The sequence below is a fragment of the Tursiops truncatus genome, chromosome X, assembly GCF_011762595.2.
Source record: "Tursiops truncatus isolate mTurTru1 chromosome X, mTurTru1.mat.Y, whole genome shotgun sequence".
NCBI classification, from domain to species: domain Eukaryota; kingdom Metazoa; phylum Chordata; class Mammalia; order Artiodactyla; family Delphinidae; genus Tursiops; species Tursiops truncatus.
The window spans coordinates 127,578,701-127,589,568 of NC_047055.1; the positions used below are offsets into that span (position 1 = coordinate 127,578,701).

The 10,868-nt window shown below is 46.4% G+C and overlaps 1 protein-coding gene across 1 annotated transcript in view; it reads left to right on the forward strand.

Moving 5' to 3' along the window:
* Positions 1-10,868, forward strand: part of LOC101337417 (polyprenol dehydrogenase) — a 327,160-nt gene that overhangs the window by 286,453 nt on the left and 29,839 nt on the right. Inside the window, exon 9 of the mRNA XM_033849920.2 lies at positions 6,905-7,009. The gene's annotated coding sequence lies outside the window, so the exon portion shown is untranslated. The remainder of the gene's footprint in view (positions 1-6,904; positions 7,010-10,868) is intronic.

Genomic DNA, 10,868 nt, shown 5'->3' on the forward strand with positions numbered 1-10,868 from the left:
GACTGTCCTCAGTTCTCTTCATCCTTTCTTTATTCTGCTCCGCGGCAGTTACTTCCACCATTTTAATCTTCCAGCTCACTTATCCGTTCTTCTGCCTCAGTTATTCTGCTCTTGATTCCTTCTAGAGTATTTTTCATTTAAGTTATTGTGTTGTTCATCTCTGTTTGTTTGTTCTTTAGTTCTTCTAGGTCCTTGTTAAAGATTTCTTGTATTTTCTCAATCCGTGCCTCCATTCTCTTTCCGAGATTTTGCATCATCTTTACTATCATTTCTCTGAATTCTTTTTCAGGTAGGTTGCCTATTTCTTCTTCCTCTATTTGGTCTTGTAGGTTTTTACCTTGCTCCTTCATCTATAACATTTTTTTTGTCGTCTCATTTTTTTGGATGGGTCAGGCTGTATTCCTCTCTTATTGGTTGTTTGGCCTGAGGCCTCCAGCACTGGAGTTTGCAGGCAGTTGGATGGAGCCGGGTCTTGGTGCCGAGATGAGGACCTCCGGGAGACCTCACTTTGCTTCATATTCCCTGGGGTTTGAGGTTCTCTGTTAGTCCAGCAGTTTGTACATGGCACTCCCACCACAGGGGCTCAGGCCCAACCCCCAGCCTGGGAACCAAGATCCCGCAAGCCACATGGCGTGGCAAAAGAAAGAAAAAAAGGAACAAACGAAAAAGAGCAGAACAATAACAAAGAATAAGAAATAAAATAAAATTAGAAAAATAAAAAATATATTAGAAAAAGTAAAAATGAAAATGAAACAACAACAAAGCAAAACAGAACCACAACAGCGGGAAAAAAAAAAAAAAAAAGGCCGGAGGAGGCCCTGGGGGAGAGGGGGCTTAGACCCAGGACACACATGGCCAGAGAGGGCTCCAGAGGGCCGAGTTTCAGGCCCGGGATCCCAGCTGGCTCGCCAGGGCCGAGCAGGCAGGGGAGATGCCGGCCTTGTTCCCCTCTGATCCTCCAGTCCCCTGAAGGTCTCTCCCCGTCCCCACTGATCCCCTCACCGTGAGTGGGCCTTTCTGAGGGTGGGAACCCCTCCCCTCTCCCAGCCATCCCTCAGGGACACCAGTCCCGTCCCGCCTCCACGTTTCATACCCCCACTCCTTCCCCTCCACATCCTTCCCAGTCATGCGGGGATTCCTCCCATCTCCTGAGGGGTCTGAGGTCCCCCAGCAGTGCCTAGTAGGTGCCCTGGTTACGAGGAGACGCAAACTCCACATCCTCCTACTGTGCCATCTTCACCCCGCCCCCTACAATAGAATTCTGCATTTTAAGTCACAAGAGGCATGCTTGGAAAATTATGACCAGGTCTTCCCGCTTTGATAAATGCTTGGACATTTTATGATTTTCACCCCTGGAGCCAAGCTAATCTGTTCCAGTTTTCTTAGAAATATTCCAATTTCTGATTTGCAAATGGAAAATCAGGCTAGCAATGCTTCTGCCTTTGGGTAAGAGAGATGGATGTCAGGATGTCAGAATTTCCTCCAACCGTCCTTTTTCTTTGACTCTGGCTTTGAACTTGGAAAATGTAGCCCAAGACAAATAGGGAAATGTGAGTAAGAGTTAGTCAATTTATACATTTTCAAAGTATCAGCAAAGGTAAGTGAAAGAATCCGTTGCCAGCATGGGAAGCAGGCAGATTTTATGAATGAAAGAATCCGTTGCCAGCATGGGAAGCAGGCAGATTTTATGAATGAAAGAATCCGTTGCCAGCATGGGAAGCAGGCAGATTTTATGAATGAAAGAATCCGTTGCCAGCATGGGAAGCAGGCAGATTTTATGAAAGATTGGATGTAACTAGCATTAGTTTTATGAGATCTTTTGTGGTTAGTCCCCAACCATATTTTTATAAGTCAGTATGAAAACCTCCACCTGTCATGAACTGTGTTTTCCTGTGATAATTCCAAATGTACCTCCATTCAGGAAATCTCAGCTGTGGGTTGACATGTATTATCCTGTCGTGGGATAGTGGAGGATCCGGCAGGAAACAGTCGTCATGTTTTCTAGTTTCCGGTCATCCCATCCTGGGTCACTCGCTGTTCTCTGCTGTATCTACACCAACCCAATATTAATGCCTGTAAGATACTCACTTTTAGGTAGAATTAAAAAAAAAACCCCACAAATACAGGGAAAAGATCAGCATAAACCAGGAGTGGGTCAGGACTTGAATTCCACCAACTGCCACCCAAATGGAAAATTCCAAGGAGCATCAACCCCCTTGATTTTCAAATGCATTCTAATTTATTCTGCTTTCTGAAGAGCATGAGCAAGAATGAATCTTCTGGGCTTCCCTGGTGGCGCAGTGGTGGAGAGTCCACCTGCCAATGCAGGGGACACGGGTTCGTGCCCCGGTCCGGGAAGATCCCACGTGCCGCGGAGCGGCTGCGCCCGTGAGCCACGGCCGCTGAGCCTGCGCATCCAGAGCCTGTGCTCCACAGCAGGAGAGGCCGCAACAGTGAGAGGCCTGCGTACCGCAAAAAAAAAAAAACAAAAAAAGGGCCTCTAGGGTCGCTCACCAAAAGAAAGGCAGCGGCACTGCCTTTGGATAAGGCAAAACCAACAAAAGCCCACCACACCTCAGTGTCTTAGCTCAAGATGCCGTAACAAGATGCCAGAGGGTGGGTAGCTTAAACAAAAGTAATTGATGTTCTCACAGTTCTGGAAGCTAGATGTCCAAGATCGTGGTGTGGGCAGATTCAGTTCCTGGCGAGACTCTCTTCCTGGCTTACACATGGCATCCTTCTTGCTGTGTCCTCACATGGTAGAGAGAGAGATCTGGTCTCTTTCTCTTCTTATGAGGTCAGTAATCCCATCATGGGGGCTCCACCCTCAAGATCTCATCTACCTCTAATCACCTCCCAAACACCCACCTCCTAACACCATCCTGCTGGGGGGCAGGGCTTCAACACAGGAATTTTGGGTGAGGGACACAATTAGTCCCTACAACTCATCCTGGTAAATAGCATCGTTCCGTTGCTCAAACCAAAAGGGAAGCTTGGTTCTTCCTCCTTCCCTATATTTCATCCATTTTTAGGCTGTGCTCATTCTATCCATGACAGACATGTCCAGTTATCCCCGTCATGGCAGCCACCAGCCCAGACCCAGACACATTCATGAACCTGGACCTCAGCCTTCGTCTCCTAAGCATCCCACCTTTGGTCACCGTTCTCCCACTCCCACTCCAGGCAGCTGCGTCTCCAGCTCCACAGCCTCACCTCCACCTGCACAGCCTTACCTCCAAGCCACAGACTCTAAACTCTCCATCTCCCCACCGTATCCTACAGGACCCAGGGTGATCTTCTGGGGCGTCAGTCTCCCCATCTCAGCCCACTCTCTCACCTGCCCTCCTCATTTCAGGCACACCAGGCTTCTTTCTGTTCTTTAACCCACTGGTCCTCAATGGTCTCCTGTGCTCCTTTCCTGGCTGTTCATTCTTTCTCGGGCTTCAAGATGAATGTCACCCCCTCAGAGAGACTTGCTTTGATTTTTCCATTCACAGGGACCTCTCCCACCATCTGTTTACTTCCTCAAGACACATATCAGATTCTTTTTTTTTTAATTTTTTAAATTTTATTTTATTTATTTATTTATTTTGGTTGCATTGGGTCTTCGTTGCTGTGCACAGGCTTTCTCTAGTTGTGTCGAGGGGGGCTACTCTTCGTTTCTTCGTTGCGGTGCGTGGGCTTCTCGTTGCAGTGGCTTCTCTTGTTGCGGAGCACAGGCTCTAGGCATGCGGGCTTCAGTAGTTGTGGCACGTGGGCTCAGTAGTTGTAGCTCACGGGCTCTAGAGCGCGGGCTCAGTAGTTGTAGCTCACGGGCTCTAGAGCGCAGGCTCAGTAGTTGTGGCACACGGGCTTAGTTTCTCCGCGGCGTATGGGATCTTCTTGGACAAGGGCTCGAACCTGTGTCCCCTGCATTGGCAGGTGGATTCTTAACCACGGCGCCACCAGGGAAGTCCCCATATCAATTCTTTAGTTCTTCATTTCTTTTTTCTGGTCACCGTTTATCCCTCCTAGTACAATGGATGTTCCCTGGGAGCAGGGAGAATTTCCAATGGGAGGCTGTCCACACCTCCCAGGACCTGCCTCACAAAGAAGCGAAATGTGTTAGGTGGATGAGAGAGGGGATGACCGTTCTCACCTGCCTCCCATCCCTACAAGCAGAATCTCCTTCCCCCAGGATGTCTTCCACTTTCTCCTCCCCTGAGGAGCTGCCCATCCCCCAAGGCTGACCCACAGAGCAGAATCTTATCAAGACTGTGACTTACTCCTACATGTCCAAACTCCAATTAAAATGACTAATAGGGGTTCAGAGAGGGAGAAATCAATGTCATGTCTAAAAAAACAGGAGCTGGGGCTTCCCTGGTGGCGCAGGGAGTCCGCCTGCCGATGCAGGGCACACGGCTTCGTGCCCCGGTCCGGGAAGATCCCACATGCCGCGGAGCGGCTGGGCCCGTGAGCCATGACCGCTGAGCCTGCGCGTCCGGAGCCTGTGCTCCGCAACGGGAGAGGCCGCAACAGTGAGAGGCCCGCGTACCGCAAAAAAAAAAAACAAAAAAACCCCCCAAAAAACAGGAGCTAGTGGCACTCCTATACCAGAATCACAGAAGGAGTTTAGCTGGACATATTGCTATGTATAAAACCAACTAAAGGGCTTCCTGGTGGCACAGTGGTTGAGAGTCCGCCTGCCGATGCAGGGGACGTGGGTTCGTGCCCCGGTCCGGGAGGATCCCACATGCCGCGGAGCGGCTGGGCCCGTGAGCCATGGCCGCTGAGCCTGCGCGTCCGGAGCCTGTGCTCCACGACGGGAGAGGCCACAACGGTGAGAGGCCCGCGTACAGAAAAAAAAAAAAAAAAAAAAAACCAACTAAAATCCAAACCAGAGTAATTGAAAAAGAAGGAAAAAGTGGGGGAGGGATAAATTAGTAGTTTGGCATTAGACACACACTACTATATATAAAATAAACAAGGTCCTACTGTAGAGCACAGGGAATTATATTCAATGTCTTGTAATAACCTATAAGGGAAAAGAATCTGAAAAAGAATAGATAAATATGTATGTATAACTGAATCACTTTGCTGTACACCTGAAACACAACACTGTAAATCAACTATACTTCAATTAAAAAAAAGATTTTAGTAATAAAATGAGATTCAGGCCTTCCCTGGTGGCGCAGTGGTTGAGGGTCCGCCTGCCGATGTAGGGGACGCGGGTTCGTGCCCCGGTCCGGGAAGATCCCACATGCCGCGGAGCGGCTGGGCCCGTGAGCCATGGCCGCTGAGCCTGCGCGTCCGGAGCCTGTGCTCCGCAACGGGAGAGGCCACAGCAGTGAGAGGCCCATGTTCCCAAAAAAAAAAAAAAAAATGAGATTCAAAAGATTTATGAGATTCAGAGGAAACTGGAATATTTGATCCTAAGCAATAAACTGAGGTGAAATGGTCTGCATGCAATAGATAAACATGATTTGCTGAGTTTAAAGCACTAATGCAGGCACTTTGCACTGTGAGAAATCAAATTTGGGTGAAGTAGAAAACTGACGAGGAAAAAAATCTTCCCAGCATGCAGAGGAAAGTTTAAAATGCTTAGGGGGGAAAAAAAAGATCAATTTTGAGACATTAAGAAGAATCGCCAAAGCCAATCTGTGAAAAAGGATTTCCTACAAAGGAATATGGGATAGACGGACCAGAAGCACTAATTATAGAAATGATAGAAGGTAAATGTTTTAATCGAAAGAAATAGAAAAATGACTACATACTGACTTCTCAGTGAAAATTTGAAAGAAAACCAATTCTAGACATGCTCTGGTAGCATTGTCAAACAAGATAAAGAATACTCCACAAGTGCTCATGGAAAGATAAAAATAACAGAAGAGCCAGTACTGGTTTGGCTTCATTTCATCTCAGCCATAAGAAATGACACAATGTTATTGGACCTCCAAGCACTGATGAGGGGAAAAATGTCATTATGAAAAATTCCAGGGCTTCCCTGGTGGTGCAGTGGTTGAGAGTCCGCCTGCCGATGCAGGGGACACGGGTTCGTGCCCCGGTCCGGGAAGATCCCACTTGCCGCGGAGCGGCTGGGCCCGTGAGCCATGGCTGCTGAGCCTGCGTCCGGAGCCTGTGCTCCGCAACGGGAGAGGCCACACAGTGAGAGCCCCGCGTACCGCAAAAAGAAAAATAATAATAATTCCACAGTGAAACCATTATAAAATTATCTATTGCTCCCAAAGTAGTGTTGATTTTCAATACCGTTAATACAATTAACTGTATTCTACTCAGTAACGGTGCAGTGCTGCAGACTCAGGTGGTGGAGAGGAAACCACTTTCTAAGTAAACGAATGAATCCTGCAGCCAAATAGATTTATCCCCTAAATTGAACATTTTTTGTGTTATGCAAATTATTTGCCTCTAGAGCTGTTAGAAAGTGTAAAGAGGGGATGATTCTTGATCCACACTTCAAAAAGACATCAAAAACCAGAAAGCAAAACAGATGATGATTTTCACAAGTTTTTCAAAAATCAGGTCATAGCCAAGTCATCCTTGTCTTCAAATCTATCAAGCCGTGGAACAGGGATAAAATGTCTTTAATAGGATTTTCTGATGATGACTAAATAAATTGTATAGTCTCCTCTGAGGGACAGAATCAACATGAGTTGACTGTAATGTGTTTGATCCTTTCCTCTGTAGATTAGTGCTCCTTAAAGAGGGGGACACGTCTTCCCACATGAAAATGTGGAATTGAAAACCTTTCTAAGAATTAAAGTATTGGCTAAAATCCTAAACTGCTATGTGCTCCAAAGAAAAAGTTACAATTGTATGGGAAGGAGATCTATCTTAAGACGGGATATTTTAAGAACCGGGCATCCATGAATCTGCTGAAATGTTTTTTTCCTTTTCGTCATTTCAGACACTCAGGAGAGTCGCTCGACTTTCTGGAAGACCCTATTGGATACGCAGAAAATGGAAGTGGGGTGGTCCCGTGCCATCTGTGGAATCGCTGACTCCGTCCCTGGTGAGTGCCCTTGTGCGTGTCAGTGAACGGTGTGTGTATGCATGAGCTGCTGAGTGCAAAATATGATTCTTAACCCTGACCTTGACCTACAGGTGTTGAGGGGATGAGGTAGGTAATCTCCTGCCATATTAATCCTGGTGACCATCCTCTGCAGTGGGTCTTCCGAGACAGAGATTCAACTTAGAATTTCCCTGTGACATACTTTCTTGGGTCCAACTGGGACTCAGAACCAGGAGGGGGGGTACCATACGGCAGGGCCCCCTGAGGCCCATTTGGGTCTGAGTCATAGCTGGGTCAGGAGCAATTCAGCCAGTCCGTGGAGTCTTTGCTGCACGTGAATTAGATGTGAGAGTCAGGCATGAAATGAGAACAGAATGCGGTCAAATACTCGACCACGATATCTAGGATTTCAGCCCTGCTCAGGGCGCAGGGCACGTCTTAACTTGCAGCATCTTCACTACGGCCCTTGAAGGAAGACAGCCTCTGGCCGATGTTTATAAATGAGAAAGCTGAGGCACAACGCTTGAGTCAGTGTCAAGGTCACACAGTTTGTAAACGTGGAAGAGTCGGGATGCTAATTCAGACAGTGTCAGGCGCAGGAAAAGGAAATGACTTGTATCTAAGTGTTGGGGCCAGTGGTTAATTTCCAAACGTGGTCACCATCTATTGGAAAACCCCTAAGGTCTAGCATTTGAGAGATGGAGGGCAGAAATTCCTTCTAGGGAAGAAATACCCAGACCCCCTGGTGGAGAGTCATCTGGGTTCTGCTGGGAAGTGCCCAGGGAAGTGGTCACAGAACGCTGTGTAGCAGCAGCCAAGGTTCTCACCTCCCTGGTATCTGACTTGAGGGTCTTCCACCGGGAAGCAGTTGGAGCTCCTCTTAATAGCAGAAGCTATGTTAGTAGTCGTTGTAGTGACAAAAATTGTCTCCTCAACCAGACTCTGTCAGGCTCCCCTAAATTCTTCAGTGAGGTCTGATTTTTGGACTTTTGTGTACATTTCTGCATTGTCCAATTTTAGCAAGAGCCACGCTTAGTCGGTTTAACCAGAACCCACCCCCTTCATATCTGGTCATCTCCATGTCTGGTCAACTTCGTATCTGCTCATCTCAATATCTGATTAGGTTCTTCATCCTGCACGCCCCACCCCCCAGGTGACATCTAGTCACCCTTCCCTGTCTTCAGCAGGAATCCTGTGGGGTCAGTTTAGCCAGAATGCCCTCACCCCTAATTTTCCTGTTAGTAGTTTTCCATCCACTGACCCTCCCCTGCTCCGTGGCTGTAAATCCCCACTTGCCCGTGCTGCCTTTGCAGTTGAGTCTGGCTCTATACTGAGCTCTCTTTGCTCTATTGCAATAGTCCTGAATCAAGTCTGTTTTTACCACTTTTTCTGTCCTGCTCTGGTTTTTCTTTAACAGTATTAGTAATAATAGCAGTAGTAGTTGTTGTTGTAGCCATGATTGGAGTAGGAGTAGCAGTCATAGTAGCATTAGTAACAATCGTGGCAATAGTTGTTGTATTAATAGTAACAATACTGGTAGTAGTTGTTATCCTAGCAGTAGTAACAAGAGTGGCAATAGTTGTAGTAGCAAATTGTAGTAGCCGTAGTAACAATAGGGGCAATAATTGTTGTAGTAGCAATAATTGTAGTCATTGTAGTAGCAATGCCAGTTACAGTAGTATCGATAGTTGTTACAGAAGTTGTGGTTGCGATACTTGTAAAAATAGTTGTAGTAGTATTTGACGTAGTACCTATAGTTGTAGGAAGAGGAGGAGAGATAATTACAGAAGCAGCTTAGCAGTAGTAACAGCACTAGGTCTAGCAGTAATCATTGTCCTGGAGCTAGATGTTGTAGTAATCGTAGTTGTAGCCACAGTAACAATTGTAACAGTAGTAACAGTGGTACTGGTAATTGTTATAATTGTAGTAGTAAATGTAATCGTTGTAGTAGTAATTGTAGTGCCACTCATTGTTGTAATAATTGTCACTGTAGCACTAGTCATAATTATAGTGGTGTTTGTCATAGTAGCATTGTAGTGATTGTTAAAATTGTCGTCATAGACATAATAGCTGTAGTGATGGTTGTAGTAGCACTAAGTGTAATCACTGTAGTTGGACCAGTAGCAATAATTGTAGTAGTGGTTGTAATAATAGTAGTGTTTGTAGCACGAGCAACGGTTGTAGTTGTGGTAGTAATAGGAGTTGTGATGCTAATAGTTGTAGCCGTCACTGTAGCTGTAGAAATAATTGTAGCAGTTGTGATAGTAACAGTAGTAGCTGTCGTAGTCCTAGGAGTACCGTTTGCTGTCACAGCAGTAGCTGTAGCCACAGCAATAACGGTACTAGTGATCGTCGTCAGAATTGCTGTGCTCGTAATAATAGTAACAGTTGTAGTGGCGCTAATTGCTGTAGTCACAATTGTAGCAGCAGTGGTAGTAGTCGTGGTAGTAGTAGTAAGTGTTACAGTTGTGAGAGTAACCCTAAGAGTTGTAGTAGTAATTATACCAGTACTAATGGCTGTAATAGTTACAGCACTGGTAATAATTATAGTAGTGTTTGTAACCATAGTAGTTGTAGTAGTTGTAACTGCAGCAGTAAATGTAATAGTTGTGGTGGGTGTAGGAGGGGTACCTTTTATGGCGGTAGCAACTGTTGTAGTTGTAGTAATAAGAGTTGTGACCGTAAGAGTGGCAGTACTAATTGTAATAGCGGTGGGCGTAGCAGTAGCAAAAATGATAGTAGCCGTGACAGTAGTGGCAGTCATTGTAGTCACTGGAATTGCTGTACTTGTAAGGATAATACTAGTAGCAGTTGTACACATTGCTGTAGTCATAGTGGTAGGAACTTGTAGCAGCAGCAGTAGTAGTTGTAGCAGTAAACAGTGCAGTCGTAGTAGCAAACCTCATGGTTGTGGTACTAGTTACAGTACTCATGGCTGCAGTCATCGTAGCGGTAGTCACAATTGTAGCAGCAGCAATGGTAGTAGCAGTTGTCGTAGTGGTAAATGCTACAGTTGTACTAGTAAATGCTACAGTTGTACTAGTAAATGCGATAGTTGTACTAGTAAATGCTACAGTTGTACTAGTAAATGCGATAGTTGTACTAGTAAATGCGATAGTTGTACTAGTAAATGCGATAGTTGGAGCAGCAGTTACACTAGCACTAGTCGCGGTACTCATTGTGGTCGTGCAGTAGTCTGCACGCTGTCATCAGTAACAACAGTCCCGCGTGTAAGCTGTGCTGGGGGTCGGGTGCAGCCGTAGGAGTTCTCACCGGCTGAACTCAGTGGACCCTCGCCGTGCCTTCATGTGACCCGTCCCGGCCTCTGAGAGGCGGAGTGACCTGCCCAAGCTCGCACAGCTGGTACCAGGCACAGTCTCACCCCTGCATCTCCTGTGCTTGGCCCTGCTTAGGAGAGATAAGGAATTAAAACACACTTTCTAAAAAATAAAAATAAAAACCCAAAACTACACAAAAGGAGGCATGCTTTCTGTCTTCAAAGAATTCTCCACCTCTGAGGGCCATCACGCCCGGGGAGAAATGGGGCAAGAAATCACCTCCAAAGACACGCACCTTCAAGATTACGGATGACATACATGTGTCCAGGATAAAAGTCTACAGTTTTTGTTTGCTATGAAAGAGATGTTTGAATCCAAGGATTGTGAGAAACCATTGAGAAAATGGTTAAACCGATGCCACCAGATGCATTCCTCTCCTTCTCGAGAGGCAGGGAGAGCCCACGAGAAAGCCGTTCCTCATTAGGAGCGGGCTGTCATCCAGATGCACTCTCAGTGCAGCTTTGCAGTTCTTCCTTCACCCCGGACAGCTCTCGTGACCACAGTGACCGCAGCCAGGGAGC